Genomic DNA, 18,343 nt, shown 5'->3' on the forward strand with positions numbered 1-18,343 from the left:
ACCCTCTGCAGCAAGTGCTTCAGATCCTCTTCAGTTTCAGCAAGTAGGGTTGTGTCATCTAAATAACACAGATTGTTGATGCATCTTCCTCCAATCCTGATGCCACATTTCTCCTCATAGAGCCCAGACTCCTGGATAATCTGTTCCGCATATAGATTGAAAAAATATGGTTATAGGACACATCCTTGGAACACACCCTTCCCAGTTTTGAACCATGCAGTGTTTCTTTGCTCTGTTCTGACAACTGTCTCCTGGTCCAAGTACATTTTTCCCATAAGCACTATAAAGTGTTCTGGGATTCCCATTCTTCTCAGAGTTAGCCACAATTTGTTGTGATCTACACAGTCAAATGTCTTTGCATAGTGGATGAATGAAACACAGACATTCCTCTGGCACTCTCTGCTTTCAGCACAGATCCATCTGACATTAGGCAATGAACTCTTCTAAACTCAGCCTGCACTTCAGGCAGTTTTCTGTTGATGTGCTGTTGTATTTGTTTTTGTGTAATATTCAGTAGAGTCTTGCTTGCATGTGATATTAATGATGCTGTTCATTAACTCCAGATTTCTTGGCACAAGTTGGTGAGCACATCCTGGGGGGCATCTAGTTGTTGAAATATGTCAATTGATATGCCATCAATTCCTGGGACTTGTTTTTTGCCAATTCTTTCAGAGCAGCTTGAACTTCTTCCTTCATTACCACAGGCTCTTGCTCATACGTTGTTTCTTAAAATTCTTCTGTGTCTGCCAATTCCTTTTGGTATAATGACTCTGTATACTCTTTCCCTCTTCTTTTAATGTTTCCTGGATCATTTACTATTCTGCCCAAAGAATCCTTAAGTATTGCAACTCGAGGCTTGAATTCATTCTTCAGTTCCTTCAGGTTAAGAAATGCTGAGTGAAGTTGGCCCTTTTGTTTTTCTGACTCCACGTCTTTTCACATTTCGTTGCAATACTTTGTTTTCCCACGCTGCCCTTTGGAATCTTCTGTTCAATTCCTAAATATCTTGATTTCTTCCCTTTGCTTGGACTTCTCAGCACTCTAGTTCAATATTCAGAGTTTCTTCTGACATCCTGCTTGGTCTTTCCTTCCTTCTCTGTCTTTGTAATGGTCTTTTGCATTCTTCCTGGATGATGTTCTTGATATCCTCCCACAGCTCATCTGGTCTTTGCTCATTAATGTTCAGGGCCTGCAGTCAGTATCTCTTGAGTTTAGGAGTCTCTAACTACAAATACCAGATATTAAGGAAGGCTACCTATCTCAGACAGTTCTGAGGAAAAGTCTTTTGCCTTGAACTCTGCTCCAGTATTGACTTCTTGTGGCTTAGGGCCTCTTCTCAAAGGAATAGTTGCCCAGGAGAGGGTGATGTATTCTGCAGATCTGGTATATAGACTTGTTTTCTTGGCCTGAGGGTTGTTTTCTCAGGCCTTGACCTGCAGACTTCTGGGAAAAGTGGACATACCTGCATTGTGGGGTAAAGTTGATTCTCCCACTTCCCATGATGTGCTTTGCCTAAAATAATAATAATAATAATAAATTGGGAAGGGCGTACAACAGGGATGCATCCTATCTCCATACCTTTTCAACCTATATGCAGAACAGATTATCCGGGAGGCTGGGCTCTATGAGGAGAAATGTGGGGTCAAGATTGGTGGACGATTTATCAACAACCTGTGTTATGCGGATGACACAACCCTGCTTGCTGAAACTGAAAAGGACCTGAAGCACCTGCTGTAGAGTGTCAAGGACTACAGTCTACAATATGGATTGAGGCTCAATGTCAAGAAGACAAAGATTCTCACCACTGGACCAATTGGCAACATCAGGATGCATGGTGAAGAGATTGAGATTGTACACAGCTTTAGTCTGCTTGGCTCCATAGTCAACAGTCTTGGCACCAGCAGCCAGGAAATTAAAAGGCGCATTGCCATGGGAAAGTCTGCTGTTAGGGATTGCTCCAAAGTACTGAAGAGCAATGGTGTCTCTCTGGAGACTAAGGTGTGTCTGATACAGGCTATGGTCTTCACAATCACTTGTTATGCATCAGAGAGTTGGACAATGACCAAGGAGGATAGAAGGAGAATTGATGCCTTTGAGCTGCGGTGCTGGAGAAGAGTATTGAGAATACCATGGACTGGTAGGAAAACAAACAGATTTGTCCTGGAAAGGGTTAAACCGGGTGGCTCCTTGGAGGCAAGGATTCTGAGGCTCCGTCTAACATACTTTGGACATGTTGTGAGGAGAGACCGGTCCTTGGAGAGGGACAACATGCTTGGGAGGGTGGAGGGACAGTGCGGGAGAGGAAGGCCCTCTATGAGGTGGATTGTTTCAGTGACTTGGATAATTCGGATGGGAGTGTCAGAGACAGTGCGATTGGCACAGGACAGAGCGGAGTTTAGGGCTGTTGTACATAGGGTCGCTATGAGTCGCAAGCGACTCAACGGCACATAACAACAACAACAACAGCTCTGATAACCCACTGGAGAGTCAGTCAGCTAAGAGTTGATTCCAACTTGACGGTACATAACAACAATAATAACATTTTAAAGAATTTATGATAGAGATATTACAGTTTGGTAGGAAAAAAAATCTCAATAAATTTAAAGTATTTAATAGTTTTTCAATATGTTGTTCAATATTGTTGTCTCTGTTGGTAGATGTCATTGAGTGCACTGCAACGCATTCCAACCCTGCCGTCATGATTTCTGATATACTTGAACCCGTTTTTACAGTCACTGTGGCAGTCTGTCCTGTTGAGGGCCTTCCTCTCTCCTATTCACCTTTCCCAGAATGACGTCCTTTTCCAAAGGCTACCTCTTCCTGGAAACATGCCCAAAGTATGGGAGGCCAAGTCTCATCATCTTTGCCTCTAAGGAGAACCCTGGTTGCTCTTTCTCCATTAGCAAAATAAAATTGTGAAGATCTTACACATCTCACAGCAACATCAATTGTGGATGAGTATCTTCCTACAATTATTATAAATTTAGAAAGTATTTTTAAAATATTTTTTTCAAATACTTTACTGAGCTTTAAATGAAAATTTAAATACCAAATTAGGCTTCTTTTAAACAATTTTTAGAAAAATTGTTCCTGCAAAATTATCACAATTTGAAAGCATTCTCGTTATTCCCATTCTAACAGTTCTGTTTCCAAAAATCTAACTTCCCTTCTCCTTCTTACATTTTCATTTTTTACTTTTGGGTAAATGCTGACTATCTTGCCCTCACTTAACTGACTGTTTAAGAGAACACGGTATTCAAAGGTGATATTATTTATGTTTTAAGCCAATCTATTATTTGGCTGAAAGATGACTACCAAAAGTAGCTTCAGTGTCAAGTCAGGAGATAATTTTAGGCCAATGTTCTTAACTGTTTCTCTAGCCTCTATCTACCCAGTAAGGTATAGCCTTCTTCTTCTTTTTTTTTTTAATGTTTAAAGTTTTGACACAGCTGCTTTTTTAAAAATTGTATTATTTTTACATGTACCGTCAAATCAAATCTGACTGGTACAGGAGGAGATTGCCCCCTCCTTCTCCAGCAGAGCATCTGGTGGATTTGAACCGTGTACCTCTGGGATTGCAGTGCAGTGTCTTGCCACTAGGCCAGAGCTCCCTAACGTATAGCCTTCTTAAGAATTCCTTTTCTTCTACATTGTTTCATATTAAATCTGAGACGTTTATCATGCCCCTGGTGAGAAGAGTTGGTATGATAGTTGAGTACCATTTAATTCTTCTGATCTCAGGTTAAATGAGGCTGTGGTTGTGTAGACTATCAGTCCTACGCACTAATTGCATCTCTGAATCTCATTTTCCTCATTTGTTTCTCTTCCAAAGAGTGGATACCAATAACTGTACCTTAGGTGGCCTCTTGCAGACATTTAAGATCCCAGACACTACGGTGTAGAATATTATCTCTAAGTTACGCCAAGTGACTAAAGTATTCCTTAAGATAAATGAGATTATGATCATCCTTAACTTTTTAATGTGGAAGACTAATTAATTTTATAATATTAGAACCACCTGACATTTCTGAGTTGCAATGAATTGGGGAGGTCCCCCCCTGCTTTTCAGAATTTTGCTCATTTTCGTGTCTATGTGTTGAGCATGTCTCACATGCTCTGGGCATGTTATCTACCAGGAGCATATTGCCTTTGGAGAAAGACATCATGTTTGTTCAAGAGTCACAAAAAAGAAGAAGATCCTCAACAAGATGAGCAGACCCAGTGGCTGCAATCATGTGCTTATGCACTGCGGAGACTGTGTGGATGAGACAGGACCAGTCAGGGTTTCAATCCATTGCAAACAGATTGTTATGAGTTGGAGTCTCACCTTTATGGCACCTAACAATGGCAACAAGTGTATCTAATGTGTCATGTTTAAATGACATTTTAACACCTTAACATTTAAATTTATTACTTAATTTAACTAATATATAGTAACCTCTAGCCGCAGAGGTTGGTTAAAATAAGTAATGTGTAGTTAAAATGTTATTTAAACTGGCATGTTAAATGTACTTGTTAGCTTGTTAACCAGTATAGAACGCAATGCACTGCAATCCTAAAAACAGGGGTTCAAATCCACCAGCTGCTCCTTAGAAGGATGGACAGCCTCCTCCCATATGATTTACTTCTTCTCAAAACCCAGTGGAGGGTCAGCTATGAGTTGGTTTCAACCTGAAGACACACCACAACAACAGCCACATGTTGCTACTTAAATATAAGCTAATTATATAAATGTTGTTGTTGCTGTGTGCTGTTGAGTTGGATTCGACCCATGGCTGACCCTCCAGTAGATTTTCTGAGGCTGTAAATTGCATGGTAGGCTATTGCCCATCCTTTTCCCTCAGAGAAGCTGGTGGTTTTGAACCACATGCTTTTAGGATTACAGTGCAATTTTTTAAAAAAATTAATTTTAATGTAAGTTTACAGAGACTTTGGATTTCTATTCATTCACTGCAGCACTTTTCTCCCTGCCCAACCTCCCCCTGCAAGCCAGTTCACTCTTCTCTTTGAAAAATAAAATAAAAATTCTTTCATTGTTATACGATCCCTCCCCCCAAGTCCACTCCACTATGCAGCCTTGGCTCTGGACTCCTGTACTTTTTATCACTAGGCCATCAGAACTCCCTAATTCAATGAATAAAATAGATAAAGTTTAATCAATTAAATGAAATTTAGTAAACACAATTTAATTTCTAGCCACATTTCAAGTTATTAACAGCCATATGTGCCTGTGGTTAGGTTCCACTATGTGAACTGCAATTCAAAGTGATCCTTTGAACAGATCAAAACCTTGTCCAGTCCTGCACCGTGCTCCTGCTCTCCACCCTGGGTGATCTCGTTGTTGCCACACTGTGTAATCCATCTCCTTGAGGGTCTTCCTTTCTTTTTTTACCTTCTACTTTTCCAAACATGATCCCTTTTGCCAAGAACTGACACCTCTCGTCATCTTTCCCAAAGAATGCAGGGCCAAGTTTCACCATCCTTGCCTCTAAGAAGCACCCTTGCTACACTTCTTCCAAGACTCATTTGTTCTTTTGAGAGTTCATAGTATTTTCAATACTCTTCACCAAAAAGTTTGAAGGCATCAATTTTTCTTTAGATTTCCTTATCCAGTCAAGCTTTTAAAAGCATATGACACAATTGAAAACACCATGGCTTGGGTAAGGTGCACCTTAGTCTTGCAACATCTTTCATCTTTAGCACTTTAAAGAGGTCTTTAATAGCAGTTTTGCCAGTGGAACACGTCCTTTGATTTCTTGACTGTTGCTACCATGGATGATGATTATGGATCCAGTGGCTACCATATTGGATAAAGCAGATAATCTCCACTATTGGCAAAAACTCTATTCAAGAGCACTGCTTAACACAATACACAGAGATCCCTGACTGCATTATCTAGAGCATGTTTTTTTGTTACCAACTAGTATATCCCTTTAGTTCTTTTTAGCACTTGTCACTAGTTGATATTTTTTCCTTTTGCTTCAATCAGAGATTAAACACTATGCGAGCAGACCTATATTTCCCTCATATCACTGGAAGGGGATGCTCATGGGACAGGGAAAGGGATGCGACAGGATACATACAACAAGGGAGTGGTGAGGGAGAACTGACACTGAATCCACAGGTTACTTCTGTAAGGGTAAAGAGGTTTTTATTAGCTCTTTCTGGTAAGATGCTTGTCTGTCAGATATTGTTCTAATGCTGAGCATCCAAATTTAGACAAACTAGGAACAAGGATTGGCCATCCACTTCCAAATTGTCAGGACTGTGAAAACTCTATATCCAATAGAGCACACTTAGAGTAAACTAGCAGATGTAGCACTTAAATCTGAGCCCTCAAATTTGGAAACACAAATGAGGAGGAGCAGTTGTAAGCAGACACTGATGATTAAAACACGAAATGTGAGAAGTATGAATGTAGAGAAAGTGTATATTGTTAAGAAAGAAATGGGACACATAAATATAGACATACTAGGTATTGGCAAAATGAGATGGATCGGCATGGAACGTTTTGAATCAGACAATTATGTGACCTACTATATCAGATATGAAAAAAAGGGTTGTTTTCATAGTTAAAAAGGGAATTTCTAGGTCCATTTTGAAATACAACGCTGTGAGTGATGGGAAAATAACCATACACATACAAGGATACCACTATCATTCAAACATGTGCACCAACAATGACAGCCTAAGAGAAGGAAATAGGTGATTTCTACCAATGTTTGCAGTCAGAAATCAACTGAACATGCAACCAAGATGCATTCATAATAATGAGTGACTGGAATGCAGCAGTTGGGAACAGGGAAGAAGGATCAGTAATTGGAAAATAAGGAGTTGGTGACAGAAATGAGCCTGGAGATAGAATGATAGAATTTTGTACAATGATTTATTCATTGAAAATACCTTCTCTAAGAAACATAAAGAGACTATACACATGGATTCCACCTGATGGCATGTATGATTCATTATGATTGGAATCAGATTGATTAAATTGTGGAAAGAATAATTGAAGAAGCTCAATATCAGCTGTGAAAAGTAGGCCAAGTTCTGTTATGGAACAGATCATCAACTACTCATATGCAAGTTCAAACTAAAGCTAAAGAAGGTTATCAAATCCGGGAACTAAAATTTGACCTTGAGTCTATCCTACTAGAATCTAAAAACCACTTAAGGTATAGATTGAGACCTTGAACACTGTTGAATGAATGCCAGATTACCTGTGGGAGAATATCAGGAATATTATCAATGAAGAGTGCAAAGTCATTGCAAAGATAGAGGAGGAAGAAAAGATTAAGATGGATGTCAGAAGATAATCTAAATATCATCCTAGAGTGCTGTGAAGCCGAACCAAAGGGAGAAATCAAGAAGTTAAGGAGCTTAACAGAAGATTTCCAAGGATGGTTAAGGAAGACAAAGCAAAATACTATAATGAAATGTATGAAGAGCTAGAGTTGGAATATCAAAAGGGGTGAACTCACTTTGCATTTATTAAGCTGAAGGAATAGAAAAACAAACTCAAGCCTCAAGTTGCAATACTTAAGGATGCTATTGGCAGAATGTTCAATGATTCAGGAAGCATTAAAAGGAGATGGAAGAAAATCAATGAATACTAATTTTGTAAGCAAACCAGTATAAAGTAAAAATTTTATTTAAAAAAAGATGGAGTGAGTGCACAGAGTCACTGTACCAAAAGGTACTGGCTGCTACAGAAGAATTTTATGAAACAACATAAGAAGGGACAATGGTGATGAAGGAGGAAGTTTAAGCTGCTCTGAAGATACTGGCAAAAAACAAGGCCCCAGCAATTGATTGGATATCAACTGACATATTTCAATAAACATATGCTCCCCAGGACAGGCTCACCAGCTTGGTCAAGAAATCTGGAAGACAACCAATTGGCCAACTTATTGGAAGAGATCCATAATTGTTCCCATTTAAAAAAAAGTGATTTTACAGAGTGTGGAAATTATTAAACAATATCACTAATACCACATGCAAGCAAAATCCTTCAGAAGAGTATCTAAAAATGTGTCAAATAGTACATTGACAAGAGAACTGCCAAAAATACAGGCCAGGTTTAGAAGAGGCTGTGGCACTAGAGACATTATCACTAATGTTTAGCTGTGTTTCATTGACTATACAAAGACATTTGACTTTGTGGATCATAACAAATTTTGGCTAACCTTGAGAAGAATGGGAATCCCAAACATTTGATTGTGCTCATGTAAAACCTACACTAGGACCGGGAGGCAGTCCTCAGAACAGAGAAAGAAAACAAACATTACATGGTTCAAAACTGAGAAAGAGAGAAAGAAATGTCATGGATGTGTCCTGTCTTCATACCTTTTCGATCTGTATGCAGAACAGATCATTCGAGAGACTAGTCTTTATGAGGAAGAACATGGCATTTTCCCACCCTTCCAAACATGGTGCTCTTCTTCAGGGATTGGTCCCTTCTGGCCAAGTGCCCTAGGTATCTGTGACAGAGCTTCAAAACCCTTGTCTCCAAGGAGAAACTTGGTTTCACCCTTTCCAAGACAGACCTGTTTGTTTTGATGGTCTATAGTATGTTCAATACTCTTCTCCAGCACCACAACTCAAAGACATCAATTCTTCTATCATCCTTAGTAGTTTTCCATCTCTTTGATGCAAGGTAAGTAATTGCAAAGACAATGGCCTGGACCAGGTGCACCTTAGTCCCTAGACTGACATCATTATTCTTAGCCCTTTGGAGTGATCCCTGACAGTCATCTTTCCCAGTGCAAATGTCTTTTGATTTCCTAACAGGTGGTGCCAAGAGTATTGAATATGGACACAAGCAAGCTGAAATTGTTAACAACCTCATACTTTTCTCCATCTATCATAGTGCAGCCAATTCACCCAGTGACGAGAAGTTTTGTCTTTTTTATGTTGAGCTTCAACCCATATTGAAGATGACAGTCCTTGACCTTCTGCAGTAAATGCTTCAATCCTCCTCAGTTTCAGCAAAGAAGGTTGTGTCATCTGTATATCTCAGGTTGTTGATGCCACAATACCAATCCACCCTACCCAGCATCATATCAACTCCACAAACAACAAATCTAAACCTTACCCTGTCCTGTGCCATCTTTATGATCTCTGGTATACATAAGCCTATTATTGTTACAGTCATTGTGTCAATCCATCTTTTTGAGTGTCTTCCTCTCTTTCTCTGTTCCTCGATCTCTGTCAGCATGATGTCTTTTTCAAGGACTGGCCCTTCCTGACAACGTGCCCAAAATATATGAGATAAGGTTTCTCCATTCTTGCCTCTAACCACCCTGATTACACTTCATTGAAGACAAACTTGTTTTTTCTTTTGGCAGATTACGGGATAGTCAGTACTTTTCTCCAACACCACAATTCAAAGGTATCAATTCTTCTCTGTCATCCTTACTCATTGTTCATCCTTCCAATGCACATAAAGCAATTGTGAAACACTTTGGCTTAGGATGAATAGGAAGTATCATATAGGTCACTTTTTTAAATTGGCCATGGGTCAATTTGCTCTTGTTTATCAATTCATTGCAAACATCTTTAAAACAAGTGATAATTTGGAATTACGGTACTTACCTGTAAACTGTGAAATAAAAAACCAAAAGCTTAAAGCAGAAGCATTCAAGATGCTTCCAGCCCTAAGAGGAAGCCTATCAGATAGCAATTTGGGTGAAGTTCCTATATTAGTCCAACAGGTGGTGATTTCCAAAGAAGTAGGCAAGAAAGCAAGAATCCAAGCACTTTCTATACTTGCTCACTTCTATTTTTGCCATCTCAGGAGCCAAAACACGTTGAGAGATTACACAAAATGTAGGTGCAAATAAACTTGTCACCAACACCATCCAGGAGGGGGTTAGGACAACTGTCTGCAAAGCTCATCAGCCATCTGTTATTTTGCTGGGAAGTAGTGGCTTGCATGTTGCTATGGTCCTATAAACTAAGTTATGGGTGTCTTAAATGCCAGAAACTCCATCCATGGTGGATAGCTTTCAAAGGATCTTCTAGAGTAAGGTGAACTAGCAAAGAATGGATCTCCCAGAACACTTGATTGTGCTCATGCAAAACCTATACTTAGACCAGAATGCAGGTTCAACATCAGGAAGGGACTGTGTCAGGGATGCATCCTGTCTCCATATCATTTCAATTTATATGTGGAACAGATCATTCAGAGGCTGAACTTTATGAGGATAAGTATGGCATGTAGATAACAAAACTTGACTGCTGAAACTTAGAAAGGCCTAAAGCATTTGCTGCAGAAGGTCAAGGAATATAGTCTTCAATATGGATTAAAGCAACATCAAGAAGGGGAGCTCTGGTGGCCTAGGGGAGCTCTGGTGGCCTTCGGGGAGCTCTGGTGGCCTAGTGGCAAGGAGCTGCAACTACAATTCCAGAGGCGCATGGTTCGAATCCACCAGATGCTCTGCCGGGGAAGGAGAGACAATCTCCTCCTGTACCAGTCAGATCTGATTTGACGGTACACGCACACAAAGCAACATCAAGAAGACATTCTCACCAGTGGGCCAATTGGCAGCACAATGATGGACGGAGAAAAGATTGAAGTTGTTGACAATTTCAACTTGCTTGGCTCTACAATCAAAACTCTAAACACCATCAATCAGAAAATTAAAAGATGAATTGCACTGGGGAATTCTGCTGTCAGGGATCTCTTGTGCTAAAGAACAAGGATGTAAGTTTAGAGACTGAGGTGCACCTAATCCAGGCCATGGTTTTTGGAATTACTTACTATGCATCAGAGAGCTGGACAATGACAAGGATGATAAAAGAAAATGACGGCTTTGAGTTGTGGTGCTGGAGAAGAGTATTGAACATATGGAGGATCACCAGGAAAACAAAGATATTTATCTTGGAGAGAGTGAAACCAAGTTTCTCCTTGGAGGCAAGGATTTGGAAGTTCTGTGTTTGGGCACATGGCCAGGAGGGGGCATACTTATAGAAGAACTTCATTCTTGGAAGAGTGAAGGGACAACACAGGAGAGGAAGACCCTGGTTGAGATGGATTGACCTGGTAACTGGAGCAATGCAGGTTAGGTATATTGGAGTCACTGAGATTGGCTCAGGATAGGACAAGTTTCAGAGCTATTGTATATCGGGTCACTATGAGTCACGGGCAAGTTGATGGCACATAACAACTTTTTCACATTTAACTACCTTGCCCACCTACAACACTGTGGGCTCAAATATTATCCTTTTAAGTAAATCCTATCTCACACCCAGCTTAATCCCATCAATCCTTCACTTGGAAATTTCCCCTTACTAAAACCTTTAAGATGCTGCCTTTTTATTTTTAGAGAGTTCTACTGGAAACATCCTTGAAGCTGGATAAAACTTCACTGAGTTCTCATCACTTACATGCTTTGGCACTCCTGTATCATGTTGACATACATTTGTATTTTACAAAGAAGTTTTTTGTAAAGATGTTTGTTCCATTTCTCTTTCCTGTTATTGTTATTAACAGGTGAAGTTCCTCCACGGCAAATTCTCTGCATGATTTTTCTTCTTTCTCCATAGGTCACAGAATTGTGTCAACCCTAGTGTTGTAGTCTGGAGGGAGTTGCTTTGCTAACCCAGAAACTGTGGCTCCCAGGCAGTTTGAATCCCCCAGCAGCTCTGCCATTTACAGCTTTGGAAACCCAATGGAGGCACAGCTATGAGTCAGTTCCCATTAGACTGTACTGAGCGAGGGCTGGGCGGGGGGTGGAATGAGGAAAGCATATCTTAGAATTAGAATTAGTTTCACTGCTTAATGTGCGATCTTGAGAAAATAATTTTATCTATTATTTTGCTGTAAGATGTCAGTCCTTGATGATTGACTTTGCTTCTTGATCAGAGCTAACAGCATTAAGAGGTACTATGAGCACTGGCGGCTTAGTTAGGAGTTATCTAACCTGCTAATCTAAAGGCCCACAGTCTGAATTCACCTGTTTGATTTCCTGCCTCTGGAAATTGGAAGGTCAGTTATGGGTCAGTTCTGACTGGACGGTACTTAACAACAACAGGAGGTAAGTTCAGGCCATGATACATTGACACTGCAGGGTTGTGGTTAGATACCTGCCAAGTTGACTATGATCCAAAGCAACCCTATGATCAACAAATGGGAACCTTGCTCTATCTTGTGCCATCATCGTGATCTCTGTCGTCTCAAGTCCGTTTTTGTAGTCATGTGTCAATTTCTCTTGTTAAGAGTCTTCTTGTCTTTCACGGACTCTCTACTACAGGGTAAATATATGTGGTAAATACATGTGCATATGTTGGGGGGGAGGGTTGCACTGCTAACTAAAAGGCCAAGCCTCTCCTGCTGCAGTTGGAGTTGACCAGTTGCTAAATGGGAAAAATGGCAGTCTCCTCTTCTTAAGATTCGCATCCTTGGACACCTGATGTAGGGTTGTTATGAGTCAGAACTGATTTGGCATACAGTGTGAGAGTGATACTCTTAGCAGCAAGTTAGATTTCAATTGCATGTGATGGCTAATTAAAGAGAAATATTAAACTGTTCCTGTTAATAATTATAGCTTCGGAAACCTTTGGAGTAGACATGCTTTCTCCTATAGGGTCTCTATGAATCAGACTCTATGGTGGAGAAGGAAGTAGTGAGTGGAATGGTTCATTTTAGTTGTCCATTTAGATAAACAATTGTGATTCCTGGTCATTTGACCAAACTCTACTTGTAGTTAAAGTAATATAATTATTATATTACAATTATTCTATAATGCAATCTGATGTAATCAATCAACTACTTGAAAGGAAAGTGCCCTTTGGGTGTGGTTTGCCTCTAAACTATAAAGAAATATTTTGGAAAGACCTTCTCTTTCTACTCAATAATCTTCCAGTCGCTTGACCTATAAACCAGATCTTGAGATGTAAATCTGGAGAAGTCTTAAGCCTTTCATCTGACTATGAAATTTGGACTTGTTAGCTCCAATAATTTCCTGAGCCAATCTCTCAACATAAATGTTCCTTCCTTCCCCCCCCCCACCTAAATATCTCGTTGGTTCTATTTCTTCAGAGAACCTTGACTAAGGCATGAGAAACCAAGAAAGGCATTTGAGGAGAGATTCCAAAACACATGTGTAGCACACATGACAGTGTAGCATCCCAGAAAGGACACACTGCCCTGTTGCAAGGAGTGTCGTCAGCTGACAATTACTAGCCCTCAGTTTTTCAGGACAGCGTCAGTCTAAAAGTCTAGGCAATGTTTTTCTCTTCTTGAGAAAAGTATGTTTATTGCAACCAAAGACCGAGAAAAATGGTAACACAGGGACCTATGGTTTTGCATCCAATACGGACTGTTCCAGGGAGCTTTAGTGGCCTAGTTAAACTGCCGCCAAGACAGGTGGTTCAAATCTGTCAGTTGCTTCAAGGAAGAAATATGGACAATCTCCTCTTATGCGATTTCCAGCCTCTGAATACCTGCTGGAGGGTCAACCATGAGTCAGTTCTGACTCATGAGCACATAGTAATAGCAATCGACTTCTCTAATGAGCAATCTTTGCTCTGGAGCTATTAGGCTAGTAGAGACTTCTGCAAGTGTGTGAAATGTCCCACTGGAGCCACCCATGCCTTTTCCTCCTCAGGTTATGTACTTCTTCATGAACTTTCTGCACACTTAATACCACCTCAGTTTTTGCTTCCTGGAGAACTCAACCTGCAGCAAAGTGAAAATATACAGTTCCTACAAATCAAATGGAAAGAGAAGGAATGCATGGGGAGAAAAATGAAACAGTGCAAGCAGTGTATATCATATGCCAAGAATGTCATAGATTGTCACTTGTACAAATGTAAAAGCTTTTGACTAAGTCCTTCAGGTCATAAGTATTGGAAAAAGCATGTCAATTGAGTTTATAGAGAGTTTTGTAAAATAAATTCCACCTGCTAAGACAAAAGATATGGCTCCATTTTTTGATATATTACTCAGGTGCTTCGGGTATTAGTATATTACATTTCACTGACTTAGGTTTCATTCCCAAGGTGTTCTTTTGCTAGTTTTCCAATCAATTGTTGTTATTGTTTGGTATCAGTTCCAACTTGTATCAACAGAACAAAACATCAACTGGTCTTGAGCCATCAGATGAATTAAGAGTATATAATAAATATTTTTTTTTCGTTAAAACAGTTCCAATCCAGCATAAGTTGATTCTTACATTTTGGTTATGAAAAATCAAAATTTGCCTTCCAATATAAGTAAGCTAGTAACCATGGCACCTTCCAGAATTCTTGCTGCTGCACCTTTTCTGAATATGTCTGTCTTCAGTGGTTCAGCCCTTCACCTATATTCTTTGTCTTCTCCTTGTCTGCTTCTTCTCTCTTCATTCTCCGCTTCTCCCCTCTTTTTTAAAAAAAATTAAGATTCTATCTCAAAAATCTCTATTTGGCTGTCTATACACAAAGATCACCCAAGCCCACAACTATCAAGGCGATTCAGATCATAGCAACTACCTTCAGATCTTCACAAGAGGATATTGCCTATCTTTCTCCCATGGAGTAGATGACAGATGATAGATTTGAACCAACGACCTTTTAATTAGCAGAAGGATTGACTATATACTGTACAATCATTCACTCTTGCTTATTCATTGCAAGTGACTCATACCTCACTCCCACTGTGTTTCCTAGGCTATAAATTGCATGGGACAAGATTGCTATCTTTCTGCCCAGAGGCAATTAGTATAACAAGGCCTTTGAGTTAATAACATAACTCAGTGATGGTAGGTTGTTGTTGTTGTTGTTGATTGCCATCAAGTCGAGCATGACTCATAGTGATTAGGAACAAAAGACCTAATGCCTTTCCATAACTCCAAGTTCATAGAGTTTCCAGAGGCATGTGGTTTAGGAAGTGGATGCCAGTCCTGCTTCCAAACCTGTTTTACAACTGGGAGCTCCACCAAACCTGTCCGCAGTGGGGAAACCACTCTGGTATTTGATATTCCAATAGTATAAGGTTCAGCATCACAACAATCCAGGTTACTACATACAGCACATTGACAAAGAATGATGTACAAAATGGAAGGGCATTCCCTTAGATATAGCAGCACTAGTTTCACTTAGCAGTGCTTAAGTGTTGTCAAGTCGGATACGACTGAGAGTAAGCTTTGCACAAAAGACCAAAACTCTGTTCTATAACTAACATAATTTCTGTACAGAACTCTGTTGTATAACTAACAACATTTCTGTACATTTACAGAGATTAGAGTGTAGAGTTTAGAGAATTTGTAGTTTCCAGAGGCATCTAGTTTAGGAAGTGGATGTCTCTTCTGCTTCCCAGCATAAATCATTCTGGAAGCTCATCCAAACACTGTACATAATGAGTAATCATTATGGTATTTGACAAGACTATGGAACAAAGTGCAGCATCATAGCAACACCAAGTTGTTCAGTTCAGCAAATAGACAAATAACTGCTGTGTCATTCAAGGACTATTCATTCGAAAATTAATAAACTTCCCTTTACTTGCCCATCAGGACCACCATGCAAAAGCAGCAAAAAGCCACAACTCCCAGAGTGGAGTCTCCATGCCTCTGCCAGCAGTCCTCTCCTTACCCCTCCCCTTACAGGGTTTTGAAGCCAACGCCTTTGAGCAGAATTCCACCCTAGGAAAAGGCTTAAGGAAACCCGCTCTTGGGGGAAATAGAGCAATAATACACATCAAACACAACCCTCCCCCAAAAATGACCCCCACAACTTCCCTTTACTTGTCCGTACAGTTCTGTAAAATCCTGACATGCTGGAAGAGCTCTGGTGGCAGCGTCAGCGGCATATTTTGCTGCTGACCGAAGCTTGGCTGTATGGCTCTGGAAGTTTGAATCCATTATATCCACAGGGAAGGTATACTAATTGATAGATTTCAACGAACAGATGTTGCCCTGGATGTGCTCACCAAGTTGTGCCAAGAAATCTGGAGGCCTACTGACTGGACGAGATCAATATTTGTTTCCATTAAAAAAAAAAAGTGTGGAAATTATCATTGATATCACATGCAAGTAAGATTCTGCTGAAGATTATCCAAAAATAACTGGAACAGCACATCAACAGAGAACTGCCAGAAGTGCAAGCTGGTTTTAGAAGAGGCAGTAGGACTAGGGATATTGTAACTAATGTCTGATGGATCTTGGCTGAAAGCAGGGAATACCAGAGGAATGTCTGTCTGTGTTCCAGTGACTATGCAAAGATGTTTGACTGTGTAGACCACAACAAACTGTGGCTAACTCTGAGAAGAATGAGAATTCCAGAACACTTGATCATATTTATGTGAAGCCTATACTTGGACTAGGAGACAGTCATCAGAACATAGCAAGGAAAAACTGCATGGTTCAAAATTGGGAAGGGTGTATGAAAGAGATGTATCCTGTTTCCAAACCTTTTATTTCTTTCATCCTTTCTTTTTTTTTTTTTAGATTGTATTACTTGATTTTATTTTACATTAGATGGTGAGCATAAAGCAATCCCCTATAATAAAGTGACAATTAGCTTCACTCAGAGCACTTTTAATACTGCACATTTTTTAAAAAAAGTATTCACCTTACAAATTGTTCTGCAATCCAAATATACAACAGCTTGGAAAACAATGGTTAGAAAATAAAAGGCCAATGTAAAAAGACAGATTAAAATGACTAGAACAGTACAGTTTTTATATGGCTCTGATTTTACATTTTCCTTACTGCATCATCAATGTCAAATCTGTTCCTTCAACTGGCTACACTACATGGGGTTTAGTGAAATACCTTTTCTTTCTGGTTTTGTTTCACCTTCTTGATCCATCCAATATTCTATAATATCAATTAGGACTTTCCCTTTAAGGTCTCATGCACAAGCTTGGAAGCAGGAGTGGCATCGACTTCCGTAAATAGCTTGCCTCAGGAAACTCTATGAACCTGGATAAAGGATAAAAGTCATGCAAGTGTTGAGGACTTTTGTTCATAGGGTCGCTATGAGTCGCCTACATCTCAATGGCACTTAACAACATAGAAAGTGATGCTACCAAGTCAAAGGTAGGTGACTCTAATCTGGGGCCCTCAGGCCTGTTTTTAATTGTTTTTGGTCAAACATTTGTCTAGATCGTATAGCCCTGGTGTGTCCACTTGCTGTACAGAGGTAACTGGTGGTTGCTGTGAAGCTGAACACTGTGACACTGATGTGTCAAATGCAATAATGGTTACCCATGGTGGACAGTGTTTGGTGAAGCTCCCTGATTAAAGCAAGCTTGGAAACAGGAATGGCATCCACTTCCGTAAATAGCTTGCCACTGGAAACCCAACGAACCTGGAGAAAGGATGAAAGTCACATAAGTGTTGAGGACTCTCATTCATAGGGTTGCTATGAGTCGTCCATGACTCAATGATACTTAACAACACTGACATATCTCATTTTTCCAATCTGGGATATGTTATCATCCCTGATGCTGCTGCTCTGCTTGGAGGAGGACAGGGCTCGAGAGGTTTCACCAGTTTTTTGCTTCTTTACAGGCGTTTCTGGGGCAACTTGCTTTTTTCTTTTTAACTTTTTGTCAACATCACTGTCAGAATCACTGCCAGATGAGCTTGAAGAAACAAGATCCTTTGATTTAGGCATTGCTCCTTTCCTATAGCTGAAGAACCTCCTCCATACCTTTTCAATCCATATGTAGAGCAGATTATCCATGAGGCTGGGCTCTATGAGAAGTGTGACATCAGGATTGGTGGAAAATTCATCAACAATCTGAATTATGAAGATGACACAACCCTTGCTGAAACTGAGAAGGATCTGAAAAGCTTGCTGCAGAAGGTCAAGGATTGCAGCCTTCAGTATGGATTGAAGCTCAACATCAAGGAAACAAAGATTCTCACCACTGGGCCAATTGGCAACGTCATGATGGATGGTAAAAAGATTGAGATTGTAAAAAGCTTTCGTTTCCTTGGTGCCACAATCAATCTTGGCATCAGCAGTGAGGAAATGAAAAGACATATTCTGTTGGGAAAATCTGCTGTCAGAGACCTCTCCAAAGCACTGTAGAGCAATGATGTCAGTCTGGAGACGAAGGTGTGCCTGATACAGGCTATGGCCTTTGCAATCACTTGTTATGCATCAGAGAGCTGGACAATGACCAGGGAACATAGACGGAGAATTGATGATTTTGAGCTGTGGTTCTGGAGAAGAGTATTGAATATACCATGGACTGCTAAGAGAACAAACAGGCTCATTCTGGAGAGGGTTAAACCAGGCTGTTCGTTGGAGGTAAGAATTCTGAAGCTTTGTCTGACTTACTTTGGACATGTTGCAAGGAGAGATCAGTCTTTGGAGAGTCATCATGCTTTGAAGGGTGGAGGGACAGTGCAGG

General features: G+C 40.1%; 1 pseudogene; it reads right to left on the bottom strand.

The window, feature by feature from the left end:
* Positions 1–16,673: 16,673 nt before the first annotated feature.
* On the bottom strand, positions 16,674–17,598 carry LOC102868382 (annotated as a pseudogene).
* Between the last annotated feature and the right edge of the window lie 745 nt (positions 17,599–18,343).

This window comes from Elephantulus edwardii, unplaced genomic scaffold, assembly GCF_000299155.1.
Source record: "Elephantulus edwardii isolate Elephantulus edwardi_28Jun2011 unplaced genomic scaffold, EleEdw1.0 scaffold00079, whole genome shotgun sequence".
Taxonomy (NCBI): Eukaryota; Metazoa; Chordata; class Mammalia; order Macroscelidea; family Macroscelididae; genus Elephantulus; species Elephantulus edwardii.